This window comes from Eleutherodactylus coqui, unplaced genomic scaffold (assembly GCF_035609145.1).
Source record: "Eleutherodactylus coqui strain aEleCoq1 unplaced genomic scaffold, aEleCoq1.hap1 HAP1_SCAFFOLD_117, whole genome shotgun sequence".
In the NCBI taxonomy this organism is placed as follows: domain Eukaryota; kingdom Metazoa; phylum Chordata; class Amphibia; order Anura; family Eleutherodactylidae; genus Eleutherodactylus; species Eleutherodactylus coqui.
In genome coordinates this window covers 281,993-299,493 of record NW_027102100.1, presented here as the reverse complement: position 1 = coordinate 299,493, position 17,501 = coordinate 281,993, and the positions used below count along the sequence as shown (strand labels likewise).

The 17,501-nt window shown below is 56.7% G+C and overlaps 83 pseudogenes; all 83 read left to right on the top strand.

Annotated features, from left to right (window-relative positions):
• The first annotated feature begins 68 nt into the window (after window positions 1-68).
• Window positions 69-187, top strand: LOC136596682 (5S ribosomal RNA; annotated as a pseudogene).
• Window positions 188-267: 80 nt separating this feature from the next.
• LOC136597381 (5S ribosomal RNA) lies at window positions 268-386 on the top strand (annotated as a pseudogene).
• Window positions 387-466: 80 nt separating this feature from the next.
• Window positions 467-585, top strand: LOC136597545 (5S ribosomal RNA; annotated as a pseudogene).
• An 80-nt stretch (window positions 586-665) lies between these two features.
• Window positions 666-784, top strand: LOC136596074 (5S ribosomal RNA; annotated as a pseudogene).
• Window positions 785-864: 80 nt separating this feature from the next.
• On the top strand, window positions 865-983 carry LOC136596073 (5S ribosomal RNA; annotated as a pseudogene).
• Window positions 984-1,063: 80 nt separating this feature from the next.
• Window positions 1,064-1,182, top strand: LOC136596072 (5S ribosomal RNA; annotated as a pseudogene).
• An 80-nt stretch (window positions 1,183-1,262) lies between these two features.
• LOC136596071 (5S ribosomal RNA) lies at window positions 1,263-1,381 on the top strand (annotated as a pseudogene).
• Window positions 1,382-1,461: 80 nt separating this feature from the next.
• LOC136596070 (5S ribosomal RNA) lies at window positions 1,462-1,580 on the top strand (annotated as a pseudogene).
• An 80-nt stretch (window positions 1,581-1,660) lies between these two features.
• On the top strand, window positions 1,661-1,779 carry LOC136596068 (5S ribosomal RNA; annotated as a pseudogene).
• Window positions 1,780-1,858: 79 nt separating this feature from the next.
• Window positions 1,859-1,978, top strand: LOC136597474 (5S ribosomal RNA; annotated as a pseudogene).
• An 80-nt stretch (window positions 1,979-2,058) lies between these two features.
• On the top strand, window positions 2,059-2,177 carry LOC136597199 (5S ribosomal RNA; annotated as a pseudogene).
• A 276-nt stretch (window positions 2,178-2,453) lies between these two features.
• LOC136596067 (5S ribosomal RNA) lies at window positions 2,454-2,572 on the top strand (annotated as a pseudogene).
• Window positions 2,573-2,651: 79 nt separating this feature from the next.
• Window positions 2,652-2,770, top strand: LOC136596514 (5S ribosomal RNA; annotated as a pseudogene).
• An 80-nt stretch (window positions 2,771-2,850) lies between these two features.
• Window positions 2,851-2,969, top strand: LOC136596065 (5S ribosomal RNA; annotated as a pseudogene).
• Window positions 2,970-3,049: 80 nt separating this feature from the next.
• On the top strand, window positions 3,050-3,168 carry LOC136596064 (5S ribosomal RNA; annotated as a pseudogene).
• An 80-nt stretch (window positions 3,169-3,248) lies between these two features.
• Window positions 3,249-3,367, top strand: LOC136597240 (5S ribosomal RNA; annotated as a pseudogene).
• Window positions 3,368-3,447: 80 nt separating this feature from the next.
• On the top strand, window positions 3,448-3,566 carry LOC136596063 (5S ribosomal RNA; annotated as a pseudogene).
• Window positions 3,567-3,646: 80 nt separating this feature from the next.
• On the top strand, window positions 3,647-3,765 carry LOC136596575 (5S ribosomal RNA; annotated as a pseudogene).
• Window positions 3,766-3,845: 80 nt separating this feature from the next.
• Window positions 3,846-3,964, top strand: LOC136596062 (5S ribosomal RNA; annotated as a pseudogene).
• An 80-nt stretch (window positions 3,965-4,044) lies between these two features.
• Window positions 4,045-4,163, top strand: LOC136596061 (5S ribosomal RNA; annotated as a pseudogene).
• Window positions 4,164-4,243: 80 nt separating this feature from the next.
• Window positions 4,244-4,362, top strand: LOC136597561 (5S ribosomal RNA; annotated as a pseudogene).
• An 80-nt stretch (window positions 4,363-4,442) lies between these two features.
• LOC136596060 (5S ribosomal RNA) lies at window positions 4,443-4,561 on the top strand (annotated as a pseudogene).
• An 80-nt stretch (window positions 4,562-4,641) lies between these two features.
• Window positions 4,642-4,760, top strand: LOC136595956 (5S ribosomal RNA; annotated as a pseudogene).
• An 80-nt stretch (window positions 4,761-4,840) lies between these two features.
• LOC136596059 (5S ribosomal RNA) lies at window positions 4,841-4,959 on the top strand (annotated as a pseudogene).
• An 80-nt stretch (window positions 4,960-5,039) lies between these two features.
• LOC136596057 (5S ribosomal RNA) lies at window positions 5,040-5,158 on the top strand (annotated as a pseudogene).
• Window positions 5,159-5,238: 80 nt separating this feature from the next.
• On the top strand, window positions 5,239-5,357 carry LOC136596056 (5S ribosomal RNA; annotated as a pseudogene).
• Window positions 5,358-5,437: 80 nt separating this feature from the next.
• On the top strand, window positions 5,438-5,556 carry LOC136596055 (5S ribosomal RNA; annotated as a pseudogene).
• Window positions 5,557-5,636: 80 nt separating this feature from the next.
• Window positions 5,637-5,755, top strand: LOC136596574 (5S ribosomal RNA; annotated as a pseudogene).
• Window positions 5,756-5,835: 80 nt separating this feature from the next.
• Window positions 5,836-5,954, top strand: LOC136596488 (5S ribosomal RNA; annotated as a pseudogene).
• An 80-nt stretch (window positions 5,955-6,034) lies between these two features.
• Window positions 6,035-6,153, top strand: LOC136597214 (5S ribosomal RNA; annotated as a pseudogene).
• Window positions 6,154-6,233: 80 nt separating this feature from the next.
• Window positions 6,234-6,352, top strand: LOC136597103 (5S ribosomal RNA; annotated as a pseudogene).
• An 80-nt stretch (window positions 6,353-6,432) lies between these two features.
• On the top strand, window positions 6,433-6,551 carry LOC136596686 (5S ribosomal RNA; annotated as a pseudogene).
• An 80-nt stretch (window positions 6,552-6,631) lies between these two features.
• Window positions 6,632-6,750, top strand: LOC136597136 (5S ribosomal RNA; annotated as a pseudogene).
• An 80-nt stretch (window positions 6,751-6,830) lies between these two features.
• LOC136596053 (5S ribosomal RNA) lies at window positions 6,831-6,949 on the top strand (annotated as a pseudogene).
• Window positions 6,950-7,228: 279 nt separating this feature from the next.
• Window positions 7,229-7,347, top strand: LOC136596052 (5S ribosomal RNA; annotated as a pseudogene).
• An 80-nt stretch (window positions 7,348-7,427) lies between these two features.
• Window positions 7,428-7,546, top strand: LOC136596051 (5S ribosomal RNA; annotated as a pseudogene).
• An 80-nt stretch (window positions 7,547-7,626) lies between these two features.
• LOC136596050 (5S ribosomal RNA) lies at window positions 7,627-7,745 on the top strand (annotated as a pseudogene).
• Window positions 7,746-8,024: 279 nt separating this feature from the next.
• Window positions 8,025-8,143, top strand: LOC136596049 (5S ribosomal RNA; annotated as a pseudogene).
• Window positions 8,144-8,223: 80 nt separating this feature from the next.
• Window positions 8,224-8,342, top strand: LOC136596048 (5S ribosomal RNA; annotated as a pseudogene).
• An 80-nt stretch (window positions 8,343-8,422) lies between these two features.
• On the top strand, window positions 8,423-8,541 carry LOC136596766 (5S ribosomal RNA; annotated as a pseudogene).
• Window positions 8,542-8,621: 80 nt separating this feature from the next.
• Window positions 8,622-8,740, top strand: LOC136597559 (5S ribosomal RNA; annotated as a pseudogene).
• Window positions 8,741-8,820: 80 nt separating this feature from the next.
• LOC136596542 (5S ribosomal RNA) lies at window positions 8,821-8,939 on the top strand (annotated as a pseudogene).
• Window positions 8,940-9,218: 279 nt separating this feature from the next.
• LOC136596696 (5S ribosomal RNA) lies at window positions 9,219-9,337 on the top strand (annotated as a pseudogene).
• An 80-nt stretch (window positions 9,338-9,417) lies between these two features.
• LOC136597043 (5S ribosomal RNA) lies at window positions 9,418-9,536 on the top strand (annotated as a pseudogene).
• Window positions 9,537-9,616: 80 nt separating this feature from the next.
• On the top strand, window positions 9,617-9,735 carry LOC136596046 (5S ribosomal RNA; annotated as a pseudogene).
• Window positions 9,736-9,815: 80 nt separating this feature from the next.
• On the top strand, window positions 9,816-9,934 carry LOC136596045 (5S ribosomal RNA; annotated as a pseudogene).
• An 80-nt stretch (window positions 9,935-10,014) lies between these two features.
• On the top strand, window positions 10,015-10,133 carry LOC136597288 (5S ribosomal RNA; annotated as a pseudogene).
• An 80-nt stretch (window positions 10,134-10,213) lies between these two features.
• LOC136596044 (5S ribosomal RNA) lies at window positions 10,214-10,332 on the top strand (annotated as a pseudogene).
• Window positions 10,333-10,412: 80 nt separating this feature from the next.
• Window positions 10,413-10,531, top strand: LOC136596043 (5S ribosomal RNA; annotated as a pseudogene).
• Window positions 10,532-10,611: 80 nt separating this feature from the next.
• On the top strand, window positions 10,612-10,730 carry LOC136597002 (5S ribosomal RNA; annotated as a pseudogene).
• An 80-nt stretch (window positions 10,731-10,810) lies between these two features.
• LOC136596749 (5S ribosomal RNA) lies at window positions 10,811-10,933 on the top strand (annotated as a pseudogene).
• An 80-nt stretch (window positions 10,934-11,013) lies between these two features.
• Window positions 11,014-11,132, top strand: LOC136596041 (5S ribosomal RNA; annotated as a pseudogene).
• Window positions 11,133-11,212: 80 nt separating this feature from the next.
• On the top strand, window positions 11,213-11,331 carry LOC136596510 (5S ribosomal RNA; annotated as a pseudogene).
• Window positions 11,332-11,411: 80 nt separating this feature from the next.
• LOC136596040 (5S ribosomal RNA) lies at window positions 11,412-11,530 on the top strand (annotated as a pseudogene).
• Window positions 11,531-11,610: 80 nt separating this feature from the next.
• Window positions 11,611-11,729, top strand: LOC136596039 (5S ribosomal RNA; annotated as a pseudogene).
• An 80-nt stretch (window positions 11,730-11,809) lies between these two features.
• On the top strand, window positions 11,810-11,928 carry LOC136597457 (5S ribosomal RNA; annotated as a pseudogene).
• An 80-nt stretch (window positions 11,929-12,008) lies between these two features.
• LOC136596038 (5S ribosomal RNA) lies at window positions 12,009-12,127 on the top strand (annotated as a pseudogene).
• An 80-nt stretch (window positions 12,128-12,207) lies between these two features.
• Window positions 12,208-12,326, top strand: LOC136596037 (5S ribosomal RNA; annotated as a pseudogene).
• Window positions 12,327-12,406: 80 nt separating this feature from the next.
• LOC136596035 (5S ribosomal RNA) lies at window positions 12,407-12,525 on the top strand (annotated as a pseudogene).
• Window positions 12,526-12,804: 279 nt separating this feature from the next.
• On the top strand, window positions 12,805-12,923 carry LOC136596034 (5S ribosomal RNA; annotated as a pseudogene).
• An 80-nt stretch (window positions 12,924-13,003) lies between these two features.
• LOC136596033 (5S ribosomal RNA) lies at window positions 13,004-13,122 on the top strand (annotated as a pseudogene).
• Window positions 13,123-13,202: 80 nt separating this feature from the next.
• LOC136596032 (5S ribosomal RNA) lies at window positions 13,203-13,321 on the top strand (annotated as a pseudogene).
• Window positions 13,322-13,401: 80 nt separating this feature from the next.
• On the top strand, window positions 13,402-13,520 carry LOC136597072 (5S ribosomal RNA; annotated as a pseudogene).
• An 80-nt stretch (window positions 13,521-13,600) lies between these two features.
• Window positions 13,601-13,719, top strand: LOC136596031 (5S ribosomal RNA; annotated as a pseudogene).
• Window positions 13,720-13,799: 80 nt separating this feature from the next.
• LOC136596029 (5S ribosomal RNA) lies at window positions 13,800-13,918 on the top strand (annotated as a pseudogene).
• An 80-nt stretch (window positions 13,919-13,998) lies between these two features.
• On the top strand, window positions 13,999-14,117 carry LOC136597592 (5S ribosomal RNA; annotated as a pseudogene).
• An 80-nt stretch (window positions 14,118-14,197) lies between these two features.
• Window positions 14,198-14,316, top strand: LOC136597579 (5S ribosomal RNA; annotated as a pseudogene).
• An 80-nt stretch (window positions 14,317-14,396) lies between these two features.
• On the top strand, window positions 14,397-14,515 carry LOC136597165 (5S ribosomal RNA; annotated as a pseudogene).
• An 80-nt stretch (window positions 14,516-14,595) lies between these two features.
• Window positions 14,596-14,714, top strand: LOC136597276 (5S ribosomal RNA; annotated as a pseudogene).
• Window positions 14,715-14,794: 80 nt separating this feature from the next.
• Window positions 14,795-14,913, top strand: LOC136597008 (5S ribosomal RNA; annotated as a pseudogene).
• Window positions 14,914-14,992: 79 nt separating this feature from the next.
• Window positions 14,993-15,111, top strand: LOC136596841 (5S ribosomal RNA; annotated as a pseudogene).
• An 80-nt stretch (window positions 15,112-15,191) lies between these two features.
• Window positions 15,192-15,310, top strand: LOC136596503 (5S ribosomal RNA; annotated as a pseudogene).
• Window positions 15,311-15,390: 80 nt separating this feature from the next.
• On the top strand, window positions 15,391-15,509 carry LOC136596608 (5S ribosomal RNA; annotated as a pseudogene).
• Window positions 15,510-15,589: 80 nt separating this feature from the next.
• LOC136595944 (5S ribosomal RNA) lies at window positions 15,590-15,708 on the top strand (annotated as a pseudogene).
• An 80-nt stretch (window positions 15,709-15,788) lies between these two features.
• Window positions 15,789-15,907, top strand: LOC136597351 (5S ribosomal RNA; annotated as a pseudogene).
• Window positions 15,908-15,987: 80 nt separating this feature from the next.
• Window positions 15,988-16,106, top strand: LOC136596028 (5S ribosomal RNA; annotated as a pseudogene).
• Window positions 16,107-16,186: 80 nt separating this feature from the next.
• On the top strand, window positions 16,187-16,305 carry LOC136595932 (5S ribosomal RNA; annotated as a pseudogene).
• An 80-nt stretch (window positions 16,306-16,385) lies between these two features.
• LOC136596027 (5S ribosomal RNA) lies at window positions 16,386-16,504 on the top strand (annotated as a pseudogene).
• An 80-nt stretch (window positions 16,505-16,584) lies between these two features.
• Window positions 16,585-16,703, top strand: LOC136596969 (5S ribosomal RNA; annotated as a pseudogene).
• Window positions 16,704-16,783: 80 nt separating this feature from the next.
• Window positions 16,784-16,902, top strand: LOC136597421 (5S ribosomal RNA; annotated as a pseudogene).
• An 80-nt stretch (window positions 16,903-16,982) lies between these two features.
• Window positions 16,983-17,101, top strand: LOC136596487 (5S ribosomal RNA; annotated as a pseudogene).
• An 80-nt stretch (window positions 17,102-17,181) lies between these two features.
• LOC136597213 (5S ribosomal RNA) lies at window positions 17,182-17,300 on the top strand (annotated as a pseudogene).
• Window positions 17,301-17,380: 80 nt separating this feature from the next.
• LOC136597102 (5S ribosomal RNA) lies at window positions 17,381-17,499 on the top strand (annotated as a pseudogene).
• The last annotated feature ends 2 nt before the right edge of the window (window positions 17,500-17,501 follow it).

Sequence of the window (17,501 nt, the reverse complement as noted above, 5' to 3'; positions counted from 1 at the left end):
AGTAGGTTGCTTTCCTTTTCGGAGGTGCGTTCGCACTGCAGAAAGCCCATAGGAAAGGAGGAGGAGCTGTCAACGGGCATTCTAAGCTGAATGTGCCTGCTCTCGTCAGATCGCGGCCGCCAGCCAGCTTGAGGCCTGGCAAGTACCAGTATGGGTGACCGGCTGGGAATCCCAGGTCCCGTAGACTTTTAAGGCCGTGAGTAGGTTTCTTTCCGTTTCGGAGGTGCGTTCGCACTGCAGAAAGCCCATAGGAAAGGAGGAGGAGCTGTCAACGGGCATTCTAAGCTGAATGTGCCTGCTCTCGTCAAATCGCGGCCGCCAGCCAGCTTGAGGCCTGGCAAGTACCAGTATGGGTGACCGGCTGGGAATCCCAGGTCCCGTTGACTTTTAAGGCCGTGAGTAGGTTGCTTTCCTTTTCGGAGGTGCGTTCGCACTGCAGAAAGCCCATAGGAAAGGAGGAGGAGCTGTCAACGGGCATTCTAAGCTGAATGTGCCTGCTCTCGTCAGATCGCGGCCGCCAGTCAGCTTGAGGCCTGGCAAGTACCAGTATGGGTGACCGGCTGGGAATCCCAGGTCCCGTTGACTTTTAAGGCCGTGAGTAGGTTTCTTTCCTTTTCGGAGGTGCGTTCGCACTGCAGAAAGCCCATAGGAAAGGAGGAGGAGCTGTCAACGGGCATTCTAAGCTGAATGTGCCTGCTCTCGTCAGATCGCGGCCGCCAGCCAGCTTGAGGCCTGGCAAGTACCAGTATGGGTGACCGGCTGGGAATCCCAGGTCCCGTTGACTTTTAAGGCCGTGAGTAGGTTTCTTTCCTTTTCGCAGGTGCGTTTGCACTGCAGAAAGCCCATAGGAAAGGAGGAGGAGCTGTCAACGGGCATTCTAAGCTGAATGTGCCTGCTCTCGTCAGATCGCGGCCGCCAGCCAGCTTGAGGCCTGGCAAGTACCAGTATGGGTGACCGGCTGGGAATCCCAGGTCCCGTTGACTTTTAAGGCCGTGAGTAGGTTTCTTTCCGTTTCGGAGGTGCGTTCGCACTGCAGAAAGCCCATAGGAAAGGAGGAGGAGCTGTCAACGGGCATTCTAAGCTGAATGTGCCTGCTCTCGTCAGATCGCGGCCGCCAGCCAGCTTGAGGCCTGGCAAGTACCAGTATGGGTGACCGGCTGGGAATCCCAGGTCCCGTTGACTTTTAAGGCCGTGAGTAGGTTTCTTTCCTTTTCGGAGGTGCGTTCGCACTGCAGAAAGCCCATAGGAAAGGAGGAGGAGCTGTCAACGGGCATTCTAAGCTGAATGTGCCTGCTCTCGTCAGATCGCGGCCGCCAGCCAGCTTGAGGCCTGGCAAGTACCAGTATGGGTGACCGGCTGGGAATCCCAGGTCCCGTTGACTTTTAAGGCCATGAGTAGGTTTCTTTCCGTTTCGGAGGTGCGTTCGCACTGCAGAAAGCCCATAGGAAAGGAGGAGGAGCTGTCAACGGGCATTCTAAGCTGAATGTGCCTGCTCTCGTCAGATCGCGGCCGCCAGCCAGCTTGAGGCCTGGCAAGTACCAGTATGGGTGACCGGCTGGGAATCCCAGGTCCCGTTGACTTTTAAGGCCGTGAGCAGGTTGCTTTCCTTTTCGGAGGTGCGTTCGCACTGCAGAAAGCCCATAGGAAAGGAGGAGGAGCTGTCAACGGGCATTCTAAGCTGAATGTGCCTGCTCTCGTCAGATCGCGGCCGCCAGCCAGCTTGAGGCCTGGCAAGTACCAGTATGGGTGACCGGCTGGGAATCCCAGGTCCCGTTGACTTTTAAGGCCGTGAGTAGGTTTCTTTCTTTTCGGAGGTGCGTTCGCACTGCAGAAAGCCCATAGGAAAGGAGGAGGAGCTGTCAACGGGCATTCTAAGCTGAATGTGCCTGCTCTCGTCAGATCGCTGGCCGCCAGCCAGCTTGAGGCCTGGCAAGTACCAGTATGGGTGACCGGCTGGGAATCCCAGGTCCCGTTGACTTTTAAGGCCGTGAGTAGGTTTCTTTCCTTTTCGGAGGTGCGTTCGCACTGCAGAAAGCCCATAGGAAAGGAGGAGGAGCTGTCAATGGACATTCTAAGCTGAATGTGCCTGCTCTCGTCAGATCGCGGCCGCCAGCCAGCTTGAGGCCTGGCAAGTACCAGTATGGGTGACCGGCTGGGAATCCCAGGTCCCGTTGACTTTTAAGGCCGTGAGTAGGTTTCTTTCCTTTTCGGAGGTGCGTTCGCACTGCAGAAAGCCCATAGGAAAGGAGGAGGAGCTGTCAACGGGCATTCTAAGCTGAATGTGCCTGCTCTCGTCAGATCGCGGCCGCCAGCCAGCTTGAGGCCTGGCAAGTACCAGTATGGGTGACCGGCTGGTATCCCAGGTCCCGTAGACTTTAAGGCGTGAGTAGGTTTCTTTCCGTTTCGGAGGTGCGTTCGCACTGCAGAAAGCCCATAGGAAAGGAGGAGGAGCTGTCAACGGGCATTCTAAGCTGAATGTGCCTGCTCTCGTCAGATCGCGGCCGCCAGCCAGCTTGAGGCCTGGCAAGTACCAGTATGGGTGACCGGCTGGGAATCCCAGGTCCCGTTGACTTTTAAGGCCGTGAGTAGGTTGCTTTCCTTTTCGGAGGTGCGTTCGCACTGCAGAAAGCCATAGGAAAGGAGGAGGAGCTGTCAACGGGCATTCTAAGCTGAATGTGCCTGCTCTCGTCAGATCGCGGCCGCCAGTCAGCTTGAGGCCTGGCAAGTACCAGTATGGGTGACCGGCTGGGAATCCCAGGTCCTGTTGACTTTTAAGGCCGTGAGTAGGTTTCTTTCCTTTTCGGAGGTGCGTTCGCACTGCAGAAAGCCCATAGGAAAGGAGGAGGAGCTGTCAACGGGCATTCTAAGCTGAATGTGCCTGCTCTCGTCAGATCGCGGCCGCCAGCCAGCTTGAGGCCTGGCAAGTACCAGTATGGGTGACCGGCTGGGAATCCCAGGTCCCGTTGACTTTTAAGGCCGTGAGTAGGTTGCTTTCCTTTTCGGAGGTGCGTTCGCACTGCAGAAAGCCCATAGGAAAGGAGGAGGAGCTGTCAACGGGCATTCTAAGCTGAATGTGCCTGCTCTCGTCAGATCGCGGCCGCCAGCCAGCTTGAGGCCTGGCAAGTACCAGTATGGGTGACCGGCTGGGAATCCCAGGTCCCGTTGACTTTTAAGGCCGTGAGTAGGTTTCTTTCCGTTTCGGAGGTGCGTTCGCACTGCAGAAAGCCCATAGGAAAGGAGGAGGAGCTGTCAACAGGCATTCTAAGCTGAATGTGCCTGCTCTCGTCAGATCGCGGCCGCCAGCCAGCTTGAGGCCTGGCAAGTACCAGTATGGGTGACCGGCTGGGAATCCCAGGTCCCGTTGACTTTTAAGGCCATGAGTAGGTTTCTTTCCGTTTCGGAGGTGCGTTCGCACTGCAGAAAGCCCATAGGAAAGGAGGAGGAGCTGTCAACGGGCATTCTAAGCTGAATGTGCCTGCTCTCGTCAGATCGCGGCCGCCAGCCAGCTTGAGGCCTGGCAAGTACCAGTATGGGTGACCGGCTGGGAATCCCAGGTCCCGTTGACTTTTAAGGCCGTGAGCAGGTTGCTTTCCTTTTCGGAGGTGCGTTCGCACTGCAGAAAGCCCATAGGAAAGGAGGAGGAGCTGTCAACGGGCATTCTAAGCTGAATGTGCCTGCTCTCGTCAGATCGCGGCCGCCAGCCAGCTTGAGGCCTGGCAAGTACCAGTATGGGTGACCGGCTGGGAATCCCAGGTCCTGTTGACTTTTAAGGCCGTGAGTAGGTTTCTTTCCTTTTCGGAGGTGCGTTCGCACTGCAGAAAGCCCATAGGAAAGGAGGAGGAGCTGTCAACGGGCATTCTAAGCTGAATGTGCCTGCTCTCGTCAGATCGCGGCCGCCAGCCAGCTTGAGGCCTGGCAAGTACCAGTATGGGTGACCGGCTGGGAATCCCAGGTCCCGTTGACTTTTAAGGCCGTGAGTAGGTTGCTTTCCTTTTCGGAGGTGCGTTCGCACTGCAGAAAGCCCATAGGAAAGGAGGAGGAGCTGTCAACGGGCATTCTAAGCTGAATGTGCCTGCTCTCGTCAGATCGCGGCCGCCAGCCAGCTTGAGGCCTGGCAAGTACCAGTATGGGTGACCGGCTGGGAATCCCAGGTCCCGTTGACTTTTAAGGCCGTGAGTAGGTTTCTTTCCGTTTCGAAGGTGCGTTCGCACTGCAGAAAGCCCATAGGAAAGGAGGAGGAGCTGTCAACGGGCATTCTAAGCTGAATGTGCCTGCTCTCGTCAGATCGCGGCCGCCAGCCAGCTTGAGGCCTGGCAAGTACCAGTATGGGTGACCGGCTGGGAATCCCAGGTCCCGTTGACTTTTAAGGCCGTGAGTAGGTTGCTTTCCTTTTCGGAGGTGCGTTCGCACTGCAGAAAGCCCATAGGAAAGGAGGAGGAGCTGTCAACGGGCATTCTAAGCTGAATGTGCCTGCTCTCGTCAGATCGCGGCCGCCAGCCAGCTTGAGGCCTGGCAAGTACCAGTATGGGTGACCGGCTGGGAATCCCAGGTCCCGTTGACTTTTAAGGCCGTGAGTAGGTTTCTTTCCTTTTCGGAGGTGCGTTCGCACTGCAGAAAGCCCATAGGAAAGGAGGAGGAGCTGTCAACGGGCATTCTAAGCTGAATGTACCTGCTCTCGTCAGATCGCGGCCGCCAGCCAGCTTGAGGCCTGGCAAGTACCAGTATGGGTGACCGGCTGGGAATCCCAGGTCCCGTTGACTTTTAAGGCCGTGAGTAGGTTTCTTTCCTTTTCGGAGGTGCGTTCGCACTGCAGAAAGCCCATAGGAAAGGAGGAGGAGCTGTCAACGGGCATTCTAAGCTGAATGTGCCTGCTCTCGTCAGATCGCGGCCGCCAGCCAGCTTGAGGCCTGGCAAGTACCAGTATGGGTGACCGGCTGGGAATCCCAGGTCCCGTTGACTTTTAAGGCCGTGAGTAGGTTTCTTTCCTTTTCGGAGGTGCGTTCGCACTGCAGAAAGCCCATAGGAAAGGAGGAGGAGCTGTCAACGGGCATTCTAAGCTGAATGTGCCTGCTCTCGTCAGATCGCGGCCGCCAGCCAGCTTGAGGCCTGGCAAGTACCAGTATGGGTGACCGGCTGGGAATCCCAGGTCCCGTTGACTTTTAAGGCCGTGAGTAGGTTTCTTTCCTTTTCGGAGGTGCGTTCGCACTGCAGAAAGCTCATAGGAAAGGAGGAGGAGCTGTCAACGGGCATTCTAAGCTGAATGTGCCTGCTCTCGTCAGATCGCGGCCGCCAGCCAGCTTGAGGCCTGGCAAGTACCAGTATGGGTGACCGGCTGGGAATCCCAGGTCCCGTTGACTTTTAAGGCCGTGAGTAGGTTTCTTTCCTTTTCGGAGGTGCGTTCGCACTGCAGAAAGCCCATAGGAAAGGAGGAGGAGCTGTCAACGGGCATTCTAAGCTGAATGTGCCTGCTCTCGTCAGATCGCGGCCGCCAGCCAGCTTGAGGCCTGGCAAGTACCAGTATGGGTGACCGGCTGGGAATCCCAGGTCCCGTTGACTTTTAAGGCCGTGAGTAGGTTTCTTTCCTTTTCGGAGGTGCGTTCGCACTGCAGAAAGCCCATAGGAAAGGAGGAGGAGCTGTCAACGGGCATTCTAAGCTGAATGTGCCTGCTCTCGTCAGATCGCGGCCGCCAGCCAGCTTGAGGCCTGGCAAGTACCAGTATGGGTGACCGGCTGGGAATCCCAGGTCCTGTTGACTTTTAAGGCCGTGAGTAGGTTTCTTTCCTTTTCGGAGGTGCGTTCGCACTGCAGAAAGCCCATAGGAAAGGAGGAGGAGCTGTCAACGGGAATTCTAAGCTGAATGCGCCTGCTCTCGTCAGATCGCGGCCGCCAGCCAGCTTGAGGCCTGGCAAGTACCAGTATGGGTGACCGGCTGGGAATCCCAGGTCCCGTTGACTTTTAAGGCCGTGAGTAGGTTTCTTTCCTTTTCGGAGGTGCGTTCGCACTGCAGAAAGCCCATAGGAAAGGAGGAGGAGCTGTCAATGGACATTCTAAGCTGAATGTGCCTGCTCTCGTCAGATCGCGGCCGCCAGCCAGCTTGAGGCCTGGCAAGTACCAGTATGGGTGACCGGCTGGGAATCCCAGGTCCCGTTGACTTTTAAGGCCGTGAGTAGGTTGCTTTCCTTTTCGGAGGTGCGTTCGCACTGCAGAAAGCCCATAGGAAAGGAGGAGGAGCTGTCAACGGGCATTCTAAGCTGAATGTGCCTGCTCTCGTCAGATCACGGCCGCCAGCCAGCTTGAGGCCTGGCAAGTACCAGTATGGGTGACCGGCTGGGAATCCCAGGTCCCGTTGACTTTTAAGGCCGTGAGTAGGTTTCTTTCCTTTTCGGAGGTGCGTTCGCACTGCAGAAAGCCCATAGGAAAGGAGGAGGAGCTGTCAACGGGCATTCTAAGTTGAATGTGCCTGCTCTCGTCAGATCGCGGCCGCCAGCCAGCTTGAGGCCTGGCAAGTACCAGTATGGGTGACCGGCTGGGAATCCCAGGTCCCGTTGACTTTTAAGGCCGTGAGTAGGTTTCTTTCCTTTTTGGAGGTGCGTTCGCACTGCAGAAAGCCCATAGGAAAGGAGGAGGAGCTCTCAACGGGCATTCTAAGCTGAATGTGCCTGCTCTCGTCAGATCGCGGCCGCCAGCCAGCTTGAGGCCTGGCAAGTACCAGTATGGGTGACCGGCTGGGAATCCCAGGTCCCGTTGACTTTTAAGGCCGTGAGTAGGTTTCTTTCCTTTTCGGAGGTGCGTTCGCACTGCAGAAAGCCCGTAGGAAAGGAGGAGGAGCTGTCAACGGGCATTCTAAGCTGAATGTGCCTGCTCTCGTCAGATCGCGGCCGCCAGCCAGCTTGAGGCCTGGCAAGTACCAGTATGGGTGACCGGCTGGGAATCCCAGGTCCCGTTGACTTTTAAGGCCGTGAGTAGGTTTCTTTCCTTTTCGGAGGTGCGTTCGCACTGCAGAAAGCCCGTAGGAAAGGAGGAGGAGCTGTCAACGGGCATTCTAAGCTGAATGTGCCTGCTCTCGACAGATCGCGGCCGCCAGCCAGCTTGAGGCGTGGCAAGTACCAGTATGGGTGACCGGCTGGGAATCCCAGGTCCCGTTGACTTTTAAGGCCGTGAGTAGGTTGCTTTCCTTTTCGGAGGTGCGTTCGCACTGCAGAAAGCCCATAGGAAAGGAGGAGGAGCTGTCAACGGGCATTCTAAGCTGAATGTGCCTGCTCTCGTCAGATCGCGGCCGCCAGCCAGCTTGAGGCCTGGCAAGTACCAGTATGGGTGACCGGCTGGGAATCCCAGGTCCCGTTGACTTTTAAGGCCGTGAGTAGGTTTCTTTCCTTTTCGGAGGTGCGTTCACACTGCAGAAAGCCCATAGGAAAGGAGGAGGAGCTGTCAACGGGCATTCTAAGCTGAATGTGCCTGCTCTCGTCAGATCGCGGCCGCCAGCCAGCTTGAGGCCTGGCAAGTACCAGTATGGGTGACCGGCTGGGAATCCCAGGTCCCGTTGACTTTTAAGGCCGTGAGTAGGTTTCTTTCCTTTTTGGAGGTGCGTTCGCACTGCAGAAAGCCCATAGGAAAGGAGGAGGAGCTGTCAACGGGCATTCTAAGCTGAATGTGCCTGCTCTCGTCAGATCGCGGCCGCCAGCCAGCTTGAGGCCTGGCAAGTACCAGTATGGGTGACCGGCTGGGAATCCCAGGTCCCGTTGACTTTTAAGGCCGTGAGTAGGTTTCTTTCCTTTTCGGAGGTGCGTTCGCACTGCAGAAAGCCCGTAGGAAAGGAGGAGGAGCTGTCAACGGGCATTCTAAGCTGAATGTGCCTGCTCTCGACAGATCGCGGCCGCCAGCCAGCTTGAGGCGTGGCAAGTACCAGTATGGGTGACCGGCTGGGAATCCCAGGTCCCGTTGACTTTTAAGGCCGTGAGTAGGTTGCTTTCCTTTTCGGAGGTGCGTTCGCACTGCAGAAAGCCCATAGGAAAGGAGGAGGAGCTGTCAACGGGCATTCTAAGCTGAATGTGCCTGCTCTCGTCAGATCGCGGCCGCCAGCCAGCTTGAGGCCTGGCAAGTACCAGTATGGGTGACCGGCTGGGAATCCCAGGTCCCGTTGACTTTTAAGGCCGTGAGTAGGTTTCTTTCCTTTTCGGAGGTGCGTTCACACTGCAGAAAGCCCATAGGAAAGGAGGAGGAGCTGTCAACGGGCATTCTAAGCTGAATGTGCCTGCTCTCGTCAGATCGCGGCCGCCAGCCAGCTTGAGGCCTGGCAAGTACCAGTATGGGTGACCGGCTGGGAATCCCAGGTCCCGTTGACTTTTAAGGCCGTGAGTAGGTTTCTTTCCTTTTCGGAAGTGCGTTCGCACTGCAGAAAGCCCATAGGAAAGGAGGAGGAGCTGTCAACGGGCATTCTAAGCTGAATGTGCCTGCTCTCGTCAGATCGCGGCCGTCAGCCAGCTTGAGGCCTGGCAAGTACCAGTATGGGTGACCGGCTGGGAATCCCAGGTCCCGTTGACTTTTAAGGCCGTGAGTAGGTTTCTTTCCTTTTCGGAGGTGCGTTCGCACTGCAGAAAGCCCATAGGAAAGGAGGAGGAGCTGTCAACGGGCATTCTAAGCTGAATGTGCCTGCTCTCGTCAGATCGCGGCCGCCAGCCAGCTTGAGGCCTGGCAAGTACCAGTATGGGTGACCGGCTGGGAATCCCAGGTCCCGTTGACTTTTAAGGCCGTGAGTAGGTTTCTTTCCTTTTCGGAGGTGCGTTCGCACTGCAGAAAGCCCATAGGAAAGGAGGAGGAGCTGTCAACGGGCATTCTAAGCTGAATGTGCCTGCTCTCGTCAGATCGCGGCCGCCAGCCAGCTTGAGGCCTGGCAAGTACCAGTGTGGGTGACCGGCTGGGAATCCCAGGTCCCGTTGACTTTTAAGGCCGTGAGTAGGTTTCTTTCCTTTTCGGAGGTGCGTTCGCACTGCAGAAAGCCCATAGGAAAGGAGGAGGAGCTGTCAACGAGCATTCTAAGCTGAATGTGCCTGCTCTCGTCAGATCGCGGCCGCCAGCCTGCTTGAGGACTGGCAAGTACCAGTATGGGTGACCGGCTGGGAATCCCAGGTCCCGTTGACTTTTAAGGCCGTGAGTAGGTTGCTTTCCTTTTCGGAGGTGCGTTCGCACTGCAGAAAGCCCATAGGAAAGGAGGAGGAGCTGTCAACGGGCATTCTAAGCTGAATGTACCTGCTCTCGTCAGATTGCGGCCGCCAGCCAGCTTGAGGCCTGGCAAGTACCAGTATGGGTGACCGGCTGGGAATCCCAGGTCCCGTTGACTTTTAAGGCCGTGAGTAGGTTTCTTTCCGTTTCGGAGGTGCGTTCGCACTGCAGAAAGCCCATAGGAAAGGAGGAGGAGCTGTCAACGGGCATTCTAAGCTGAATGTGCCTGCTCTCGTCAGATTGCGGCCGCCAGCCAGCTTGAGGCCTGGCAAGTACCAGTATGGGTGACCGGCTGGGAATCCCAGGTCCCGTTGACTTTTAAGGCCGTGAGTAGGTTTCTTTCCTTTTCGGAGGTGCGTTCGCACTGCAGAAAGCCCATAGGAAAGGAGGAGGAGCTGTCAACGGGCATTCTAAGCTGAATGTGCCTGCTCTCGTCAGATCGCGGCCGCCAGCCAGCTTGAGGCCTGGCAAGTACCAGTATGGGTGACCGGCTGGGAATCCCAGGTCCCGTTGACTTTTAAGGCCGTGAGTAGGTTTCTTTCCGTTTCGGAGGTGCGTTCGCACTGCAGAAAGCCCATAGGAAAGGAGGAGGAGCTGTCAACGGGCATTCTAAGCTGAATGTGCCTGCTCTCGTCAGATCGCGGCCGCCAGCCAGCTTGAGGCCTGGCAAGTACCAGTATGGGTGACCGGCTGGGAATCCCAGGTCCCGTTGACTTTTAAGGCCGTGAGTAGGTTGCTTTCCTTTTCGGAGGTGCGTTCGCACTGCAGAAAGCCCATAGGAAAGGAGGAGGAGCTGTCAACGGGCATTCTAAGCTGAATGTGCCTGCGCTCGTCAGATCGCGGCCGCCAGCCAGCTTGAGGCCTGGCAAGTACCAGTATGGGTGACCGGCTGGGAATCCCAGGTCCCGTTGACTTTTAAGGCCGTGAGTAGGTTTCTTTCCTTTTCGGAGGTGCGTTCGCACTGCAGAAAGCCCATAGGAAAGGAGGAGGAGCTGTCAACGGGCATTCTAAGCTGAATGTGCCTGCTCTCGTCAGATCGCGGCCGCCAGCCAGCTTGAGGCCTGGCAAGTACCAGTATGGGTGACCGGCTGGGAATCCCAGGTCCCGTTGACTTTTAAGGCCGTGAGTAGGTTTCTTTCCGTTTCGGAGGTGCGTTCGCACTGCAGAAAGCCCATAGGAAAGGAGGAGGAGCTGTCAACGGGCATTCTAAGCTGAATGTGCCTGCTCTCGTCAGATCGCGGCCGCCAGCCAGCTTGAGGCCTGGCAAGTACCAGTATGGGTGACCGGCTGGGAATCCCAGGTCCCGTTGACTTTTAAGGCCGTGAGTAGGTTTCTTTCCTTTTCGGAGGTGCGTTCGCACTGCAGAAAGCCCATAGGAAAGGAGGAGGAGCTGTCAACGGGCATTCTAAGCTGAATGTGCCTGCTCTCGTCAGATCGTGGCCGCAAGCCAGCTTGAGGCCTGGCAAGTACCAGTATGGGTGACCGGCTGGGAATCCCAGGTCCCGTTGACTTTTAAGGCCGTGAGTAGGTTTCTTTCCGTTTCGGAGGTGCGTTCGCACTGCAGAAAGCCCATAGGAAAGGAGGAGGAGCTGTCAACGGGCATTCTAAGCTGAATGTGCCTGCTCTCGTCAGATCGCGGCCGCCAACCAGCCAGCTTGAGGCCTGGCAAGTACCAGTATGGGTGACCGGCTGGGAATCCCAGGTCCCGTTGACTTTTAAGGCCGTGAGTAGGTTTCTTTCCTTTTCGGAGGTGCGTTTGCACTGCAGAAAGCCCATAGGAAAGGAGGAGGAGCTGTCAACGGGCATTCTAAGCTGAATGTGCCTGCTCTCGTCAGATCGCGGCCGCCAGCCAGCTTGAGGCCTGGCAAGTACCAGTATGGGTGACCGGCTGGGAATCCCAGGTCCCGTTGACTTTTAAGGCCGTGAGTAGGTTTCTTTCCTTTTCGGAGGTGCGTTCGCACTGCAGAAAGCCCATAGGAAAGGAGGAGGAGCTGTCAACGGGAATTCTAAGCTGAATGTGCCTGCTCTCGTCAGATCGCGGCCGCCAGCCAGCTTTAGGCCTGGCAAGTACCAGTATGGGTGACCGGCTGGGAATCCCAGGTCCCGTTGACTTTTAAGGCCGTGAGTAGGTTTCTTTCCTTTTCGGAGGTGCGTTCGCACTGCAGAAAGCCCATAGGAAAGGAGGAGGAGCTGTCAACGGGCATTCTAAGCTGAATGTGCCTGCTCTCGTCAGATCGCGGCCGCCAGCCAGCTTGAGGCCTGGCAAGTACCAGTATGGGTGACCGGCTGGGAATCCCAGGTCCCGTTGACTTTTAAGGCCGTGAGTAGGTTTCTTTCCGTTTCGGAGGTGCGTTCGCACTGCAGAAAGCCCATAGGAAAGGAGGAGGAGCTGTCAACGGGCATTCTAAGCTGAATGTGCCTGCTCTCGTCAGATCGCGGCCGCCAGCCAGCTTGAGGCCTGGCAAGTACCAGTATGGGTGACCGGCTGGGAATCCCAGGTCCCGTTGACTTTTAAGGCCGTGAGTAGGTTTCTTTCCTTTTCGGAGGTGCGTTCGCACTGCAGAAAGCCCATAGGAAAGGAGGGGGAGCTGTCAACGGGCATTCTAAGCTGAATGTGCCTGCTCTCGTCAGATCGCGGCCGCCAGCCAGCTTGAGGCCTGGCAAGTACAAGTATGGTTGACCGGCTGGGAATCCCAGGTCCCGTTGACTTTTAAGGCCGTGAGTAGGTTTCTTTCCTTTTCGGAGGTGCGTTCGCACTGCAGAAAGCCCATAGGAAAGGAGGGGGAGCTGTCAACGGGCATTCTAAGCTGAATGTGCCTGCTCTCGTCAGATCGCGGCCGCCAGCCAGCTTGAGGCCTGGCAAGTACCAGTATGGGTGACCGGCTGGGAATCCCAGGTCCCGTTGACTTTTAAGGCCGTGAGTAGGTTTCTTTCCTTTTCGGAGGTGCGTTCGCACTGCAGAAAGCCCATAGGAAAGGAGGAGGAGCTGTCAACGGGCATTCTAAGCTGAATGTGCCTGCTCTCGTCAGATCGCGGCCGCCAGCCAGCTTGAGGCCTGGCAAGTACCAGTATGGGTGACCGGCTGGGAATCCCAGGTCCCGTTGACTTTTAAGGCCGTGAGTAGGTTTCTTTCCTTTTCGGAGGTGCGTTCGCACTGCAGAAAGCCCATAGGAAAGGAGGAGGAGCTGTCAACGGGCATTCTAAGCTGAATGTGCCTGCTCTCGTCAGATCGCGGCCGCCAGCCAGCTTGAGGCCTGGCAAGTACCAGTATGGGTGACCGGCTGGGAATCCCAGGTCCCGTTGACTTTTAAGGCCGTGAGTAGGTTCCTTTCCTTTTCGGAGGTGCGTTCGCACTGCAGAAAGCCCATAGGAAAGGAGGCGGAGCTGTCAACAGGCATTCTAAGCTGAATGTGCCTGCTCTCGTCAGATCGCGGCCGCCAGCCAGCTTGAGGCCTGGCAAGTACCAGTATGGGTGACCGGCTGGGAATCCTAGGTCCTGCTGACTTTTAAGGCCGTGAGTAGGTTTCTTTCCTTTTCGAGGGTGCGTTCGCACTGCAGAAAGCCCATAGGAAAGGAGAAGGCACTGTCAACGGGCATTCTAAGCTGAATGTGCCTGCTCTCGTCAGATCGCGGCCGCCAGCCAGCTTGAGGCCTGGCAAGTACCAGTATGGGTGACCGGCTGGGAATCCCAGGTCCCGTTGACTTTTAAGGCCGTGAGTAGGTTTCTTTCCTTTTCGGAGGTGCGTTCGCACTGCAGAAAGCCCATAGGAAAGGAGGAGGAGCTGTCAACGGGCATTCTAAGCTGAATGTGCCTGCTCTCGTCAGATCGCGGCCGCCAGCCAGCTTGAGGCCTGGCAAGTACCAGTATGGGTGACCGGCTGGGAATCCCAGGTCCCGTTGACTTTTAAGGCCGTGAGTAGGTTTCTTTCCTTTTCGGAGGTGCGTTCGCACTGCAGAAAGCCCATAGGAAAGGAGGAGGAGCTGTCAACGGGCATTCTAAGCTGAATGTGCCTGCTCTCGTCAGATCGCGGCCGCCAGCCAGCTTGAGGCCTGGCAAGTACCAGTATGGGTGACCGGCTGGGAATCCCAGGTCCCGTTGACTTTTAAGGCCGTGAGTAGGTTTCTTTCCTTTTCGGAGGTGCGTTCGCACTGCAGAAAGCCCATAGGAAAGGAGGAGGAGCTGTCAACGGGCATTCTAAGCTGAATGTGCCTGCTCTCGTCAGATCGCGGCCGCCAGCCAGCTTGAGGCCTGGCAAGTACCAGTATGGGTGACCGTCTGGGAATCCCAGGTCCTGTTGACTTTTAAGGCCGTGAGTAGGTTTCTTTCCTTTTCGGAGGTGCGTTCGCACTGCAGAAAGCCCATAGGAAAGGAGGAGGAGCTGTCAACGGGCATTCTAAGCTGAATGTGCCTGCTCTCGTCAGATCGCGGCCGCCAGCCAGCTTGAGGCCTGGCAAGTACCAGTATGGGTGACCGGCTGGGAATCCCAGGTCCCGTTGACTTTTAAGGCCGTGAGTAGGTTTCTTTCCTTTTCGGAGGTGCGTTCGCACTGCAGAAAGCCCATAGGAAAGGAGGAGAAGCTGTCAACGGGCATTCTAAGCTGAATGTGCCTGCTCTCGTCAGATCGCGGCCGCCAGCCAGCTTGAGGCCTGGCAAGTACCAGTATGGGTGACCGGCTGGGAATCCCAGGTCCCGTTGACTTTTAAGGCCGTGAGTAGGTTTCTTTCCTTTTCGGAGGTGCGTTCGCACTGCAGAAAGCCCATAGGAAAGGAGGAGGAGCTGTCAACGGGCATTCTAAGCTGAATGTGCCTGCTCTCGTCAGATCGCGGCCGCCAGGCAGCTTGAGGCCTGGCAAGTACCAGTATGGGTGACCGGCTGGGAATCCCAGGTCCCGTTGACTTTTAAGGCCGTGAGTAGGTTTCTTTCCTTTTCGGAGGTGCGTTCGCACTGCAGAAAGCCCATAGGAAAGGAGGAGGAGCTGTCAACGGGCATTCTAAGCTGAATGTGCCTGCTCTCGTCAGATCGCGGCCGCCAGGCAGCTTGAGGCCTGGCAAGTACCAGTATGGGTGACCGGCTGGGAATCCCAGGTCCCGTTGACTTTTAAGGCCGTGAGTAGGTTTCTTTCCTTTTCGGAGGTGCGTTCGCACTGCAGAAAGCCCATAGGAAAGGAGGCGGAGCTGTCAACGGGCATTCTAAGCTGAATGTGCCTGCTCTTGTCAGATCGCGGCCGCCAGCCAGCTTGAGGCCTGGCAAGTACCAGTATGGGTGACCGGCTGGGAATCCCAGGTCCCGTTGACTTTTAAGGCCGTGAGTAGGTTGCTTTCCTTTTCGGAGGTGCGTTCGCACTGCAGAAAGCCCATAGGAAAGGAGGAGGAGCTGTCAACGGGCATTCTAAGCTGAATGTGCCTGCTCTCGTCAGATCGCGGCCGCCAGCCAGCTTGAGGCCTGGCAAGTACCAGTATGGGTGACCGGCTGGGCATCCCAGGTCCCGTTGACTTTTAAGGCCGTGAGTAGGTGTCTTTCCTTTTCGGAGGTGCGTTCACACTGCAGAAAGCCCATAGGAAAGGAGGAGGAGCTGTCAACGGGCATTCTAAGCTGAATGTGCCTGCTCTCGTCAGATCGCGGCCACCAGCCAGCTTGAGTCCTGGCAAGTACCAGTATGGGTGACCGGCTGGGAATCCCAGGTCCCGTTGACTTTTAAGGCCGTGAGTAGGTTTATTTCCTTTTCGGAAGTGCGTTGCACTGCAGAAAGCCCATAGGAAAGGAGGAGGAGCTGTCAACGGACATTCTAAGCTGAATGTGCCTGCTCTCGTCAGATCGCGGCCGCCAGCCAGCTTGAGGCCTGGCAAGTACCAGTATGGGTGACCGGCTGGGAATCCCAGGTCCCGTTGACTTTTAAGGCCGTGAGCAGGTTGCTTTCCTTTTCGGAGGTGCGTTCGCACTGCAGAAAGCCCATAGGAAAGGAGGAGGAGCTGTCAACGGGCATTCTAAGCTGAATGTGCCTGCTCTCGTCAGATCGCGGCCACCAGCCAGCTTGAGGCCTGGCAAGTACCAGTATGGGTGACCGGCTGGGAATCCCAGGTCCTGTTGACTTTTAAGGCCGTGAGTAGGTTTCTTTCCTTTTCGGAGGTGCGTTCGCACTGCAGAAAGCCCATAGGAAAGGAGGAGGAGCTGTCAACGGGCATTCTAAGCTGAATGTGCCTGCTCTCATCAGATCGCGGCCGCCAGCCAGCTTGAGGCCTGGCAAGTACCAGTATGGGTGACCGGCAGGGAATCCCAGGTCCCGTTGACTTTTAAGGCCGTGAGTAGGTTGCTTTCCTTTTCGGAGGTGCGTTCGCACTGCAGAAAGCCCATAGGAAAGGAGGAGGAGCTGTCAACGGGCATTCTAAGCTGAATGTACCTGCTCTCGTCAGATCGCGGCCGCCAGCCAGCTTGAGGCCTGGCAAGTACCAGTATGGGTGACCGGCTGGGAATCCCAGGTCCCGTTGACTTTTAAGGCCGTGAGTAGGTTTCTTTCCGTTTCGGAGGTGCGTTCGCACTGCAGAAAGCCCATAGGAAAGGAGGAGGAGCTGTCAACGGGCATTCTAAGCTGAATGTGCCTGCTCTCGTCAGATCGCGGCCGCCAGCCAGCTTGAGGCCTGGCAAGTACCAGTATGGGTGACCGGCTGGGAATCCCATGTCCCGTTGACTTTTAAGGCCGTGAGTAGGTTGCTTTCCTTTTCGGAGGTGCGTTCGCACTGCAGAAAGCCCATAGGAAAGGAGGAGGAGCTGTCAACGGGCATTCTAAGCTGAATGTGCCTGCTCTCGTCAGATCGCGGCCGCCAGCCAGCTTGAGGCCTGGCAAGTACCAGTATGGGTGACCGGCTGGGAATCCCAGGTCCCGTTGACTTTTAAGGCCGTGAGTAGGTTTCTTTCCTTTTCGGAGGTGCGTTCGCACTGCAGAAAGCCCATAGGAAAGGAGGAGGAGCTGTCAACGGGCATTCTAAGCTGAATGTACCTGCTCTCGTCAGATCGCGGCCGCCAGCCAGCTTGAGGCCTGGCAAGTACCAGTATGGGTGACCGGCTGGGAATCCCAGGTCCCGTTGACTTTTAAGGCCGTGAGTAGGTTTCTTTCCTTTTCGGAGGTGCGTTCGCACTGCAGAAAGCCCATAGGAAAGGAGGAGGAGCTGTCAACGGGCATTCTAAGCTGAATGTGCCTGCTCTCGTCAGATCGCGGCCGCCAGCCAGCTTGAGGCCTGGCAAGTACCAGTATGGGTGACCGGCTGGGAATCCCAGGTCCCGTTGACTTTTAAGGCCGTGAGTAGGTTGCTTTCCTTTTCGGAGGTGCGTTCGCACTGCAGAAAGCCCATAGGAAAGGAGGAGGAGCTGTCAACGGGCATTCTAAGCTGAATGTGCCTGCTCTCGTCAGATCGTGGCCGCCAGCCAGCTTGAGGCCTGGCAAGTACCAGTATGGGTGACCGGCTGGGAATCCCAGGTCCCGTTGACTTTTAAGGCCGTGAGTAGGTTTCTTTCCTTTTCGGAGGTGCGTTCGCACTGCAGAAAGCCCATAGGAAAGGAGGAGGAGCTGTCAACGGGCATTCTAAGCTGAATGTGCCTGCTCTCGTCAGATCGCGGCCGCCAGCCAGCTTGAGGCCTGGCAAGTACCAGTATGGGTGACCGGCTGGGAATCCCAGTTCCCGTTGACTTTTAAGGCCGTGAGTAGGTTGCTTTCCTTTTCGGAGGTGCGTTCGCACTGCAGAAAGCCCATAGGAAAGGAGGAGGAGCTGTCAACGGGAATTCTAAGCTGAATGCGCCTGCTCTCGTCAGATCGCGGCCGCCAGCCAGCTTGAGGCCTGGCAAGTACCAGTATGGGTGACCGGCTGGGAATCCCAGGTCCCGTTGACTTTTAAGGCCGTGAGTAGGTTTCTTTCCTTTTCGGAGGTGCGTTCGCACTGCAGAAAGCCCATAGGAAAGGAGGAGGAGCTGTCAATGGACATTCTAAGCTGAATGTGCCTGCTCTCGTCAGATCGCGGCCGCCAGCCAGCTTGAGGCCTGGCAAGTACCAGTATGGGTGACCGGCTGGGAATCCCAGGTCCCGTTGACTTTTAAGGCCGTGAGTAGGTTGCTTTCCTTTTCGGAGGTGCGTTCGCACTGCAGAAAGCCCATAGGAAAGGAGGAGGAGCTGTCAACGGGCATTCTAAGCTGAATGTGCCTGCTCTCGTCAGATCACGGCCGCCAGCCAGCTTGAGGCCTGGCAAGTACCAGTATGGGTGACCGGCTGGGAATCCCAGGTCCCGTTGACTTT